General features: G+C 34.8%; 1 protein-coding gene across 6 annotated transcripts in view; it reads right to left on the reverse strand.

Moving 5' to 3' along the window:
• CNTN5 (contactin 5) overlaps positions 1 to 15,769 on the reverse strand; it is a 614,386-nt gene that overhangs the window by 155,128 nt on the left and 443,489 nt on the right. The gene's annotated exons all lie outside the window — the stretch shown is intronic.

Genomic DNA, 15,769 nt, shown 5'->3' on the forward strand with positions numbered 1-15,769 from the left:
CTTATCTTCCATTGTTTCATTCTGTCTCCACACCTTAAAAAAATATTGTTCGCTACTTAAACTGGCATATTGGCTGCGAGACAATTTCTTCTGTAACCTCCCCCCTTGATAGTCTTCAAAGAACTGGCTTCAAAATGAGAAAAGCCAAAGTTAGTCCAGGTATATAAAGTCCCTACTACTGTTCTAAGATGCAAACTGCTCCACTGATATAGCAAGTTCCAAGCTTTTAGACTGAAATTACTTGAGTGACTACTCTCAGCTTCAGCAGCAACAGGAAGACAGTACTTCCAAGTATGTCAATCTGGTTCTGTCATACTTTTATCCCCACTACAGTCAAAATGTTTTCTTGATATAAAGTTAGTTGGAAAATGAAAGGGTCAAACGGGTGAGAGGAAATGCCTCAAAATTTAAATTTTGCCGTGTGTTTTTCTGCTGATGATAGGAGAGGAACTGATACAGCTGTTCTTGGTACAAGGAGTGTGAAACACATTAACATTCTAGCCTGGTGTACAGTTTGACTATTACACTATAGAAAGCATTAGAAATTCCAACTGATTTGCCCTTTCTATCCTTGTGTTGTACCGTCTCCTTACATGATGGTGAGAAAGGAATAGAAAAGTACAATAACTGCTTTTTCAACCAATATAAGCAAACAATGAAAGAAGTATTTTAGAGATGCAGTGTCTTCTGAATTAATTTTTAAGAAGTTCAGTCTGGTTTTGAAATCAAATGAAAATTTTCTCATGAAAAACTGATGGTATCAGTAAAAAAATTCTATGCTGAAAGATCGAAGATACTTACCTAACAGGAGGGGAAGACTCCAAAATGGGGAATTAAAGGCACACATTGAGATTTTGCTTAAATCTTTTTCAGATATAATAGTAATTCTGAGTGGTTACACAGGATCCTGAGGAATTAAAGGCTCTTGGAGAGCTCTCTGAGTGTTCAAATTTTCCTTCCTCTTACGTTATGTTTCAGGCAAAATACTAATTAACCCCAAATACGTCTCTCTGAAAATTTCATTGGCACATTTTGCCATGAAATCTTATCTGGAAGATATGATTCATGGCAGCATAAAATTCTACAAAGTGATAATGAATAACCAAGTTCAAGGAAAATGCACAGTCTTTAGCTGAAGACACCTGTTACTAATTCAAATGGAAAGCAATCAGTCTCACTAATTACTCTGATTTAAAAGCAGTTCAAACCAAATGCAAAATAGCCATCAGTGTAGGTTCATTGGCAGTTCATATAGAATATAATTTTCTCCATTTGTAGCCTAAAACCACACACAATTAATTATTCATTTATTAATTAGAATTAACACTAAGGAAAAAATTTCAGGTAATAAATTTTTATGCCTCTAAGGAAATAAATACTTAGTGTTTGCCAGTGCTGAATCCAGGGGGATACCATCATTTTGTCACCTTCTTAATTATTTTTACTGTTAAAAATGGAGTGATGGATGAATGGGTATTTGGATAGGGTCCTGTGAAAAAAAAACAACAGAACTGCCAAATATAAACCTCAAAGAGTTTGTGCTATAAAGCTGTGGTTAATGCTTTTTTTTTTTGTGCATATCTTTAGCATCTGTATTCCAGCCAGGAGCCCAGAAAAAAAGTGTTAGTGGCTGACTTCTTGATCATTGTCAGCCCATTGACATTAAAAGAATTACTCCTATTTTTCCTTTCTAAAAAGCAAAATTCTGGGGATGCACCTTAAAATATCTGAAGACTGTGCATCTGTATGTGCTCAGATCTGGAATCTATCTGGAGTTCTTGATTTCCTTTGTAGGTGAAAACCCCCTTACATACTTTTTGATTTTTTTTTTTCTCCTTTTAGATCCGGTTAATGGGTTCAGCAGTTTCTTAAATAAAATTTGAGGGTTATATCCATACAGTATGCATAGGCTTCAGCGGAAATATCTCAGGAAAATGATGCAATTTCTAACATACGCTATGCAGACCAATCAGAAACAACCACAGCTGACTTGGGATCTGGGGACCTCAGAGTTTTTAGCTGACAGAAATAGATGGATGATTTTACAGAAGTGATTTTACAAAAAGGTGTTCACAAAATGACTGCAATTAATGGAAAATGGGTGTACCTTGACATTTGTGCAAATATCTCACACTTCTAAATTTGCAGTCATAGTAGAGGATGAAACATGCATTGGTGTTCATATTCTGTGACTCTGTTCCCACTTTGTATGCCAGCAAAATTACAATTTAGGATTCATTAAATACAGAATTGCTGGCAAAGGCTGGCCAAGTACAAAAACTGTGGGTTCGCTTTGTTTTCTTTTGTTGGTTTGTTTTTCTTTTGGCAGTACTGTGCATAAGAGAATACCCAAACGGTTGCAAAGACATCTAAAAAGTAACTTGTGAAGAGACACTAATGGAGAATCAATATTTAAAACTTTACTGTCTCTCTACAGACAAGTCTGTCATCTATATTACATGCACAGTAAAATATTCTGAAACAACAGTGAATGTAGTTACATGCCACAAGTCCAAAGCAGTTCAGCACAGGAGTACATGTAAACTACAAGAAGAGATGTATTTAAATATTATCTGAAATCCTACTCTTACAAAGTGGTAAACTGCTGAGTGAACCTTTTCGAATTTCAGAACAAGAAGCCTAAGACTAGACAGATAATACCAGCTCTATTTGTACACAACTCACTGCAGTTTTTAGTGAACTTCAAGCCTGAATTTTCCTATAGAGGTTTATATTAAAGATTTTAGAATCATTGTCATTTGGCTAAGCACAAATACAATTGCCATTGTATTAACTTTTTCTTAGGATGTTGAACTCCAAAGATGCATCTCAAGCCTGACAATTTAATAGTGATGACCTTCGAGAGATTTTGAAGCTAAAAGTCAGTGCTACAAAAGTATAACTAAACCAAACTAAAACTGTAAAATCAGAAAGTTATTACTTTGGATATGGATCTTCTGAAGTCATCTACTTTTGAGGAAAAACTGAGTAAATGGTTTTTCTATGCTGTACTCATTTTGCTTTCAATAGGGAAAAAAGTTTAAGTGACAGGAGCAAACTGAATACTGCAGTATACAGAAGTTTAGAGTATTTTTATAGAATGTATGCTGAGTTTATTTTTTATTTTTATGCCCATCTATTTTATTTTTAATGTGACACCTATGCCAGAACCACAAAGATGATGTAGAACCCTTCCTGGAAATTACAGTTGACTGCCAACACAAAAGAAACTTTTACACAGATACTATTCATCAACACAAACAGAAACAGAGAGTAAAAACACAGAGAAATTATGAATTATAGAACAGTTGTAAACTGACATTCCCTTTGGCTGAAGGATTCTTCTGCTTCTCAATTCTGTCATGTAAAAAGTCTTGGTGTAAAAACAATAAAAGTAATTTTAGTAACTGCAAAAATGGTATTTCTTTTTATGAATAACCATCCTTGTTTACAGAAGAATGTCTCTAAGGAGATTAGTATCTTTTTCTGAAGATCATTTGGAAAGCCTTCCTAATGTCCAATTTGTTTCTGTGTTTTATTAAACACTTTTTAGTGGGTTATGTATATGAAAATCTGGGTCACTTGGTGATAAAGTAGTAAGAAGAGACCATCTATTTCCTGCCAGAATTAATGTGTGAAATCTTTCTTAAAAAATTTTTGCAGTTCTATTTTCTCTGTTAAACAACACTAATTCCTAAACTGTCACAATGTGATGTACTTCCCATAGTGGATGAAGCTGGAATACTGACATATCAGCATTTTTCTAGTGCAGTAGCAAAATATCATTGCTTTTGGAGATATCATTCTGATGCAGATGTCAGTACTGTGGTAATGCAAAAGTCTCTCTGTCATTGTGGGTCAGTAAGAAATAACCCCTTAAGTATTGTAAAGAGAGATTTGCTGGAAGCACTCAGATAGCACCAAATATTCACTTCTGTATTTATTAGTGCCTGAATGTTTCCCAGATTTGCTTCAGGGCTTTTCTCATAAGAAATTGCTTGTCTCATCCTTTCAACACAAGGCTTCTGGATAGTCTTTTCATCAGTGGTGCAAGTGAAGATGTAACAAGAAGGTCGTCATATAAACTCTTTAAGGCCACCAAAAACCTAAATGTACAGTCCCTAACATGGTTTAATTTTGCATATTCAAGGGCAAAAGCAAACTCCCATCCCACAAATTGCACTTCTGTGGAGTTAAGATGTTTGTACAAGAAATAAGTCTGGTTTTAGTCTTCTTTTTGTGATACAAAATATATTTCTCTTCCTCTTTTTAGAATTTCCTTTGACTACTCTAATTCCACAAGATGGCAGTACTTGATGAATAAATGGTACTGATACCTGATGACAGCCAAAATCTGAGATAGTCTGGGAGTTTTAGCAACTCTGAAGGAGTTGCTTCCTCTGGCGTGTGGTTTTTTTTTATTGATAAGAAAAACAGCAAAAACTACCTTTAAGATTACAGTCTGAATTTACTATACATAGCTATAAACCATGAAATTTGCATGACACTGAGAAATATTCTGTTTAAACGAAATAAATTTTCAGGAAAAACATAGTCCTAGATCTCCCCTGCTGAAAATATAAAACCTTATTTTATATGAAGACCAGTTTTCACCTTTTTAATCGCAGTAGTTGTTTGGATATTCTGTTTACTAGCCACAGAATACAGATGCAAAATGCAATCTCTAATGATGGGGAACACTTCACGCTCAAAAAGAAAGAGGTTTCTTTTTAGCTAAGGTCGATGATAACAATGGGTTGTTCCTCCAGCCTCCCACCACAACCAGACAAATAATTTTGGTGCATTTCTTTGTGCTGCTGCGGTTTATCATCACTGCTTATTAATCCTCCAAGAAAATATTTAATGAAGTTAATTTTATTTGTTGCATTGTAATGCACCCATATAGAACAAACAGATAATGTCAATTTATCTGCTAACAATGAAATTGCATATTGCATATTTCCTACTCTGGGGACTCAATATCTACTGCTCACTTACCTGAAACACAATTCTACTAATCACATATTTTTCTTTCTTCAGATTCAATTACAGTGATAAATCTCTAAATATTTTCTTCTTTAAAGCCAATCATACCACCAATAACTTAAAAATATGTTAGAAGAGGAAAATGTACTGTCAGGATAGGTCTTCTACTGGAGGTTACAAATATTATATTGTCATTACTAGTGTACGTATAGTCTCATTTGTACTTTAACATATATGAAATGTAGCCAGTCATTGAAACATATAAAGACTGATGAAATGTTCTTCTTATACAAGTGCTCTTTAAAGAGACCACATAGCATACAACAAAAAATATGACTTTGAAAAATGTTAAATTCTCATGTATATTTGACTGTCATGGGTAAGACTTTTATTTAAAAAGAACCGTGTTCCAGAAAGTATCACAAAGTTATCAAAAACATGTTTTATTCAGGCCCTTCTTTTGGCCTCAGGTAAGATCAGATATTATCAGCCCAGTCTTAAAAAATGTACAGTGAATTATATTCCTAAATTTAGATCATCAGAATAACCTATTTCTTTCCTGGGATAATTAGAGAGTTTCCTTTAATATCTGCCAATAATTGCTTTTTATTTTCAATACTGTTTATTACTTACACAAAATGCCATATGGGAAGTACTGAAAACACTTTATTGAAGAACTATATTAAACTTTTACAGCTAAAATGGAAAACCAGTATCCCCATGCATATCGGGTTTCTGTTTGCGAGGCTGAGGCTAGTTCAGCCAAATCTCTTCAAGTTTTCCTTTAGAAGTCCTGATTTTGAATTTTCTGCTTAGTTTTATTATTTTCATCTCTACTGCTTTTCTACATCTTATAATGGAGGATCCAAAGTTGGACATTAACACTGTTGATAATTGGAACAATAATCACACATATTCCATAGGTAGCAGTTCTCTTAGTATGTCCTAGAATTGTACTATTGAATTATCCATTCTACTAAATATTCTATTTTTTTTTCTTTCATAATAGTATTTTTTTATACCGTATATTCACTTGCTTCCCTTTATTCTATTTGTATATTTAATCTTCAATAAATAGAGCAATCTGCACTTTGGTGAATTTTGTGTTTATCATTGAAAGCAATTTCTCCAATGCACTGATCTTTTTGGATTTTCATTCTGTGCACTGCACTGATTGTAACCTCTTGCAGGAGTCACTCTCAAATGCTAAATGTGCCTTTCTTTCCACTAAGTCATAACACTTTCAAAACCCAAAATTAAATATTATATGATTTATTCTTGACAAATCCCTAATGGGTGTTTATTAACACCTGTTATCTGGTTACCTACAAAGTCAGTGATTAATGTTTCTTTACTTTGTAACTTTGCAAAACTCAAGTTCTGTCTGTGAACCCTCCTTTATTAAAACAAAACAAAATGAAACAAAAAATCAACAATAACAAAACAAGAACGACCGATTTTATTTTCTTGACATACTTTGAAATAACTTTTGAGATACTAAATGCTTAGTAACCTTTTCACATAAAGACATGTTTAGACAAGTTATAAGTTCAGAATATAAGGCCATTTTATCAATACGTTGTTCTCTTATATAACTAAAGAAAATGTTTAAATAATAGAAATTTATGGCAAAAAAAAAGCTGATGGGAGAAACAAATACGTTTGTGATTATTATTGAAAATAGTTTTTAAGGAAGACAAACATTGGGGAGAGAAAACTGACCACAAGGCAGGCAAACTACAAATAAGAAGTTTTAAAATATTTTTAAAACAGCTAGAAGATTTTTAACAATAGCTCTACTGTTGATACTCATCTATCGTTAGGTAAGAATTGAAATCAATATGTATGTGGAAAATTCCTAGACGTTTCATATAAATTAATGCTTTAAGATTTATAACATGCCAGGTATTACAGGTGTCACTATACAGTGCTATTTGCTATGAAAAGCAGAAAAAAAATAGATGTTGAAGAACAATAAATTTAAACAGTGTAAATAAGTAATACGAGACATTTGCTATCAAAACTAGTGAAACATCTGTGGCCAGTAGGGCTAGGGCAATGATTTCCCCCCTGTACTCAGCACTGTTTAGGTAAAACCTTGATTCTTGCATTCAATTTTGGGTCTCTCACTACAAGAAAGACATTGAGGTGCAAGACTGTGTCCAGAGAAGGGCAACAGAACTGGGAAAGAGCCTGGAGCACAAGTCTGATGAGGAACAATTGAGGGGGCTGGAGAAAAGGAGGCTCAGGGGAGACCTTCTTGCTCTCTACAACTACCTGAAATGAGTTTGTAGCAAGGTGGGTTTCAATCTCTTCCCAAGCAATAACTGAAAGGACGAGAGGCAGTGGCCTCAGGTTGTGCCAGGGGAGGTTTTGATTGGATATTAGGAAAAATTTCTTCAGCAAAAGGGTTGTGAAGCATTGGAACAGGCTGTCCAGGGAAGTGGCTGAATCACAAACCAACTCTGGAGCTATTTAGAAGGCATACAAGACATGGTACATAGGGATGTTGGACTTGACGATCTTAAGGGTCTTTTCCAATTTAAATTTTTCTATGATCAGTAATTTCCAAAGACAAGAATTAGAGTTAATTTTGGTCTAGCATTAGAAAGGGTAATAAGGAAGATGCACATCATTATAAATTCATCAGTTTCAATCTTAGATAAAATAGTTCAGTGACTGATATGAGACTTGATTAACATCCAGTTCAAAAAGTGGGATATAATTAACAATATTGAAAGAAAATATATCTAGTCAAACTAACTCAGTGTATTTTTATTGTTCTTTTTATTGACAAAGAGAGCAAAGTTTCTGTAATGTACCTAGAATTCAAATTCATGTTTTATAAAAGATCATGCTGATGAAAATAACTGTAATAACCTCAAAATTAATGTATTGTGAATTGAAAGGATTAAAAACTGACTGCAAAGCATGATCAAAAGGACCAGATCTGGAATTCTTTGTCCTCTGCTGCTGACCATTTTAACCATTAAAAACAAACCTATGCAGTTGTAATCACTGGTCGACAGGAAATATAGAACTTGGCAAGGGCAAATGTGTGGAACGAGTCACTGGTAAACTCTGATTTGGACAGCTTAATATTATTAGAACCATTTGAATGATGGAAATGTATTGAATCTCCAGCAACAAAAGTTGATTTTTTCTTAATATTTTGAATGAACAGGAGTTCTATGATAATGATTAACTACCTATTGTACTAATACGAAAAGTGTGGCATGCACTGGAAAATAATAATTATATTGCTTAATGCTCAGGAAAACACATTACTGTATAGAATATCTGTGGACATTATTTTCTCTGACATAATTTTCAACAGAATTTAAGCAATTTTTTTTCCTTTTTTCTCTTTCACACTTTACATTTCTCTTGTTCTCTAATTGTGCTATGACAATTGATTTTCTCTACACTTTACTGGCACTTTTGTGAAAATTTCTTCACCACACTCTACTTCTTCTGTAAGTCTGCTGCAGTGGTGAGTACAATGAAAAGTTAGACTCCAGAGCTGTGTTATCTGCAGTGAACCCCCGAATCCTGCACCCAGGGGACCTACTGAATTACATGGAAATTTAGTTTTATGACTACTGCAGTGATACCAATAGATGATGCATTTCAAAGGCATAACTAGGACATTCTTTGAAAAAAACCCCAAAGCAATAGTAGAATGATGATCATCCAAATTTGTAGAATATCGCTCTGTCATGTGTAAGAATGACACTAACCCCTTTTTTATCTGAGAGAGGCAAAATAGCTGCATGCCTAATGTTCCTCTGCTCATCATTTATCAGCAGAAGCTCTGACAAGCAAATTCTGTAATTTGGCTGCAAATATTCACTAGTACTCCAGTTATAGCAGTTTCTCAAGGATTTTATGTGTATGTTTCAGTTTGGTTTTTTGTACTCCCAAGAAAGAAAGCAATTTAAATTTGTCCCTTTATACCTCAGTCACCTTGATTCCTAATGCCAGGAAGGATTAATAGTAGCAGAAATATTTCTTTAACAAGATTAAATTACAGGCTTCTGGGTATAGAAATGAAAATAAAAGGCAATTGCTGTTCTAGTCTATACTTCAAAACAGTCTTTTCTAGCAGACTTCACCGCTCTTTACATGCAGTTGTTGTCATAGGAATTGTACTGTCAAAAACTGGGTACTCGGAGTCTGTGGAGTTGCCTTTATATGGCTGCACACAACTAAACTTAAAATTCAGCCCACTGCCTCTCTGGTTTATATTCTCTTGATGATACGTGTTTTAATATAAATTTAAAGACTTTTGCTGGGTCTATCTGCAGGTCAATGTTTGGTGAATTCCACCATGGCAATGACAAAACATGACTGATGAATCTTCCTTGGGCCTGCTCCTTTACTCCTACGGTATTTGTTATCCTAAGATCCTAAATCAAGGGCAGCACCCTTATCACCACTTTTACATGGGAAAACTGAAGAAGGTGGAAGGAAGTGACTTCCCAACAGTCATGAATCAAGTCAGAGTCAAAAGGATATGTGTGCTGATACATAATTCTTTTAATTTCTAACATTCACTCATCTCCTCACTAGGTCTTTGCACATCTATAAGAAATGCCAAAACACACATACAAAAAGTGATAGTCAATGAATCCTTAGGAGCTGTGTGGATGAACAGGGGAGATGGGTAGGTGCTCCCTCATCCTCCCTCTGAATTCGATGTTCAAATACGGTAAAAAACTTAGTAGTATAAATCACATAATTCCCCAGATGCTAAAGGTCTAGTGCTCAGCTCCTTTTAGGTACATTTTCTAGGCTTAAATATACTGAGGAATGGATCCTCCTTTGCATTTTTCTGAACACAATGGAACATGTGAACATATACTTCAGAGAATAGCATAAAACCAATTTCATAGTTCCCAAAAGAAAATTTGTACATAATAAGAATGACAGTGACAGATGATTTTTTCCCCATCTTAATTAAAAAATAACTTAAAGTGCAGATGAAGAGGAAGAAACATGTCACATTAGCAAACTGCCCCAGAATGCTGATATTGCTGTTCAACCACATTGTACGAATAAATCACTACAAATATCCTCAGCAACAACAAATCATTTAAAATTTAGCAATGTAGGTAATATAGTTCTTACTTGTTTCTACATATATACTCAACCACTGTTGAGTCCCTGTGCACACTGTTCTGCACTACTGGAAACCCAGTGAACTGCTTCCATCCATCTTCTATTTGTCACATAATTGTTATTTACAGAAAATATATAACCTTCTGTTGTCTTACTTTTAGCCTAGGCTAGTGTCCTATGATTATATTTCCCCTCCTTGAACTATTAGAAATAGCAACACAAATGGCACGTTATATATACATATGATGTATATATGTATACATATATGCATAGTATGTAGTATGTAGTATATACATATACTACATAAAAAAGAATGCATTTGTCCAACTCTCACTGATTTTTTTTTATTCTGAAAGAAATACCATTAATAAAGTAATGCATACAACAGTCAGTCCTGCTCCCTGTTGTGCTGACTATGTGCATAGTTTTCAGAATTCTATTTTTCAAAGCCCTGTTTCATTTAGGCGTGAATCATGATATTGTAAAGTCACAAGACCTGAATTGTAAATCAGTGAAATTTTAGTCTTTTCTTGAAATTTTCTTCATAAATCATCCTCTTATTATCCTCCGTAAAATAGGTAGTGCTTCTTGCATTTGGTACAGCTGAAAATAGACTCTTTAGGATTGAAGCTAGTTTGCTAAACTCCTAAAGAGCCTTGTGGTTTTTCAGGAATGACCAAACTGAGGCAAATCATTTATCAGTATTATCTAAATCCTTCTTTCTGTTATCCCTTTTTATTTCTGAACTTTTATCCCTGCAGTCTCCTATAAGATACTTTCTCAATTATAGAAAGAAGAAAACACCCTGCAAATTAATGCTTTGGTAAACCAATAAATTAAGTGAAATTTTCTGGTTGCAGATTCCCCACTCTAGGGTAGTAATACTGATACTACAGGAATTATATTAACTGGTTAATGAAGTCATCAGCAATGATTTTTACCATATTGAAACATAGTGTGAGAGCACAGGAGATAGAAGTGGGCAATCAAACTATCAGAATTATGTGTGGTATTAATTATTAAATTGTTAAAAGGATGCCATTGTGGTCAAAAAGAAGTCGCTTTTTCACTTTTATTGTTTTGGAAAACATCTTTTTTTGTTCGAAGATAAAGGATGTACATGTGCTGCTGCACAGGAGTTCAGATTTGACTGTAATCAGATTTTTGTCTGACCTTTATGATATTACGCTTATACCTATTCAGTCATTTTCTCCTTGAAAAATCTAAGCAATTGCCTTTAACATATTTACTGTTAAGTTATAGCTACCTTCATACCAGTTATAATTGCATTGGGTAGGATAAAAACCATAAATACACACAGAGATATAATTCTAAACAATTTCGAGTTTCCACTTTGAAAAAGAAAAATGTGAACTAGATATCCCAAAAAGAATTGTTTTCGTACTGCTTCATTTATTTGGAACAATCTTCCTGAACTGATTAAAGCAGGCTATATGAAAATCTATGTCTCATTAAGCTTTGTATCACCTCAAATGGTTGTAAGTTCACTTTCATTTCATACTTACAAAATAAGGAATAACTGACTTTATTATATAGGAAAACTTTTTAATGGAATCTAACAGAACTCAGATCAGTTCAGTCCAAAGCCTTCTCCTGAATCAAAACTGACCTCCTAACATTTAAAGTAGTCATCACTATCAGAATCACCATTGAATTCAGTTAATAATGGAAGAATAACTTTTTCTGAAAAATCCACTGGTTTAATCCTTTTCTTTTCTTTTTTTACATCCTTTATGATTTCATCACAATGGTAATGGAAGAAAAAGCTACAATCCAGAGTCATTTTAATAAATAATTTCTCATCTCTTTCTCCTTCTTGCATTTCCTCTTGTTTCAGCTGTCTGATCAGCAGTGCATTTCTGGCTTCTTCTCCTTGGTTACAGTCATTACCATGTGTGCTCTTGCTCTATTGCTTTTTGTGATATGAAGTGGAGAGGTAATTGGGATTAATTAGGAATTTCCTGTCTTAAACGGACCGGGGTTTCTGACATTTAGCTAACTGGCATATTTGTAAAATGGTATTCTTCCAGACATCGGCTTAGTAAAACATCAGAACTAAATAACAAACAGATTCTAATGGAAAGGTTATAACGAGAGGGTCAAACGTGCAAGAGCAGTTACCTCTGAGTCAGTAACTGCTGTATACTACTACAGTCTTAAATATATGAGCATTGTGATGCCGTTGTTTTAGAAACTATGTAACCAGTGCCACAGAAAGTGGTTTTGCAACACTTTAATTGGTACCTTTACTATACTAGCTGCAGAGAAGCGAATGTGATATCATAAGCATCCATTTCTGTTAAACCTGGCAGGACAATGCTGTCTGATTTAATCCCTAGACTAAGAGGTTCCTGATAGTTATGTCTAATTTGTTGGGACATCTCAGTAACAGGCTAGTAACTTGTCTCGAGGGAAGAGCTTGCCCACTGCAGAAACTTTTCATCATTGTTGTCCCATTTGTCAAGGTGTAGACAAATAGTCACATACAGCTGGCACTTGAGAGGCAATAGAGCATGAGCCTGAGGGCCAACACACTCAATGCGTTTTTAAAATTAATTAATCTCCCATGCTTCCACCCTCTTTTCTTGGTATCCACTTTCTTTCTCCTGAACTGGCAGCTGGGGTAATATATGTTGACACCAGTGTGACTGCAAAACTATAGCATACGTCTCTTAAGCAGAGCCCTGTCAGGGCTGCCCCTTCATCCGTGGTTGTCTGCTACCTTAATTGGGCAAGGTCAACCATCCTATTATTACGTTTTCATAGACCCTGAGGGGAAGAACAGTTCCAGTGAGTGATCCAGTGGGTCTAGGGACATTAAACTTGCACTTGCTTCTGTAATTTAGTGTATTTTTTGAAAGAATTATTAGTGTTTTTAAGGGGATGGGGAAGATTTTTAAGGGGATTGGAAAAGTTTTGTTTTGTTTTTTTTTAACTATCGAATTACAAGTTCCTTGGGAGAATTTACTACAGTTGGACCAGTAATAAATTTCTGTTCATTTATTACTTTTCAAATTAAAAAACAAACAAACAAACAAAAAGACCCAAAAACACCCCCCAAAAAAACCAAACCAACAAACCAAAAAACAACCAACCAACAAACCAAACCAACCAACCAAAAGAGAGAAAATCAAGAATTATTTATCCATATACCTACTATACAGACATTGCTTAGGATTTAGGGTACATTTTGATTATTAAAATGTAATTAAAATCTAATATCAACACATTGCCAACAGACCGGAAGTAACTCCTCACTGGCAAACATAGCTTGTTAGAATGTTGCCCTACGGAAAATTCTATAATTCCCCAACTCCTAAATTTCATATCCTCAGATGCATGCCTTCAACAAGATTGAGGAAAGAAATCTTAAAAAATGCTCTAGGGAAGTCAGCAGCAAAATTACTGGTCATATATTGAGTAATGAAAAGACCATAGAAGAAAAAAGTTAATTGTGTTTGTTCATTCCATAATGAAAAGTAAAGCATAGTCATCAATCAGTTGCACAAATAAAGAACACAGATTCCTATATTGAGCACTGACAGAGGTCATGGACGTTCACTTTAATGATAACACACACGGGAATTAACACTACTAGACATGAAAGTTCCAAAAACAGTCTAGTACAAGTGACAAAATAGAGAATGCTAGAGCGAAACACCTTTACGATTCATCCGGGGAAAAATGTGATGGTTGAAGAGACAGGATGACCCCATGAAATTAATCCAGAATTAGGACAGGAACAAAGAATTTAAAGGACTGTGAACCTGTCTTCTAACACTTTTTCTCCTTCTCCCATTTTTGAAAAGCAAAATTTAAGCTTCATTAGAGTTTCATAGAAGTCATATAACCATAAGGTTATAGTAAAGTCTAATAGGGAAGTGTAGGAACCCTTCAACTTATGACAGCTAACTCATTCATTTGATACATGTGGCTCTCAAAATAGTGGTTTCAAAATATTTTGTGTGTACATTATGATAATTTATAAGTTATAGACAAGTAAAGAAGAGATAAAGAAGTTGTGCCATCTTGCTTTTAAATTAAATAAACTTTCCTGTCCTGTGTAATAAGCGATAATTTTCTAATAATGTTACTTAAGTGACCTGTTTCTGTTACCCAGAATCATGCTCCTACTAGGAATCAAAAAGAGTGAAGAACAAAGTACAGCATGGAATTATGGGAGAAACCAAACTGTTAAGATGAGTTTTCTGTATGTCTTCATATAGATCCCCTCAGTACAGGCCAACTATTTCTTAAGTCTAAAATACTAGGATTTAGCTTCCATTATTACATAAATGCAAGTTTCAAGGAGAAAAATAAACAAACAAACCAATCCAAAAAACCAAAGTCCAAACATCAGTGTTCCTCTCAATCGCACTTTTGCTAGTAGAAGGAGAAACATATGGGGGAACTGGACAGTTCTACCTTCCCAACAAGCCTAGCAGTTAGGAGGAGTTGATAATTATGTCCAGTGAATGTGAAATGCTCTATTTGCCATCACCAGTATATTGACCTCTACAAACTACTAATAGAAGGTACTGACTGATTAATAAGTTCTGTTTGGTTTATGGGAGAGTCATGATTGGAGGCATGACCTATCCAGCTGTTGTTTCGTTAATACTTTGAGTGACCAGTGCTTTGACAGGCACTAGCAAAACAGTCCTCCTTGATCTCAAGGTGAGAGGAAAAATATCCCTTTCATGTACATATTAGTTTCTCCTGGAAGCAAACTATATAGCTTTCTATGCTAAAGCCGATTTGAAAAGTCGGATTTGAAAGAACGTATGATAGAAAAAAACCTTGATGTTACTTTACTGTTTAATACATCAATACATAATGCAGTCCTATATTGACACGACAGATCATGGTCAGAAGAAATCTCACTTGTAGCGACAGGTTAATATGATGAAGTATCATCCACTCATGTCTAGAGAGAGCTGGACATGTAGAAATCTAAGATAATGAAGGATTCCTAGAATTTTAAAGAAACTGATAAACTCTAGATGCAGATAAAGAGCAGAATGCTCCAGCGTTGTGCACTGAAATGCCACTGTTAGGTGTCTGAATCTGGAACTGAATCCACAACTGTATAATAACCTTCTGACCTACATCCTACATATAGACGGGCATTTGTGAATTGCATTCCCAAAATCTGTTTAGTAAATGGAGAGCCAGAGGGTGCAGGGACATCTTCAGAATAGAATTTGCTATGTCCTGCATGCAGATACCTGAGCCAATTGCCTGTAAACAAGCTAATGAGCATTCTGAGAGCAGTCCAGCCCACATATAACAATCTTGTTATCATGACTAATTTACCTGGAGAAGCCTACTAACAATTCTGTACCTGAATGAGGTAATTTAGAGCCTATCTTGTTATTTCTATGTATAATTTGTGCAGGTTCTAACAAGGGGAGTTATAACTAGAGAGCTATTGTACTTCAGTTGGACTTGGTTTCCTACTAGTAGTGAAGCTGCAGCCCAAAGTTGCAATTTTAATGCAAATACGGATTCATTTTGCAGACCCTGAGCAGGGAGAAGTGATTGGTTTGTGTTTGCTTTCAAAGTGGTTTTCTGTGTACACACAAATAGGAGCTCAGAACAACTTAAAAAAAAAAATTATTTGATGTGAGTTTCTCCAATT

Source organism: Chiroxiphia lanceolata, chromosome 2 (genome assembly GCF_009829145.1).
Source record: "Chiroxiphia lanceolata isolate bChiLan1 chromosome 2, bChiLan1.pri, whole genome shotgun sequence".
Classification (NCBI taxonomy): Eukaryota; Metazoa; Chordata; class Aves; order Passeriformes; family Pipridae; genus Chiroxiphia; species Chiroxiphia lanceolata.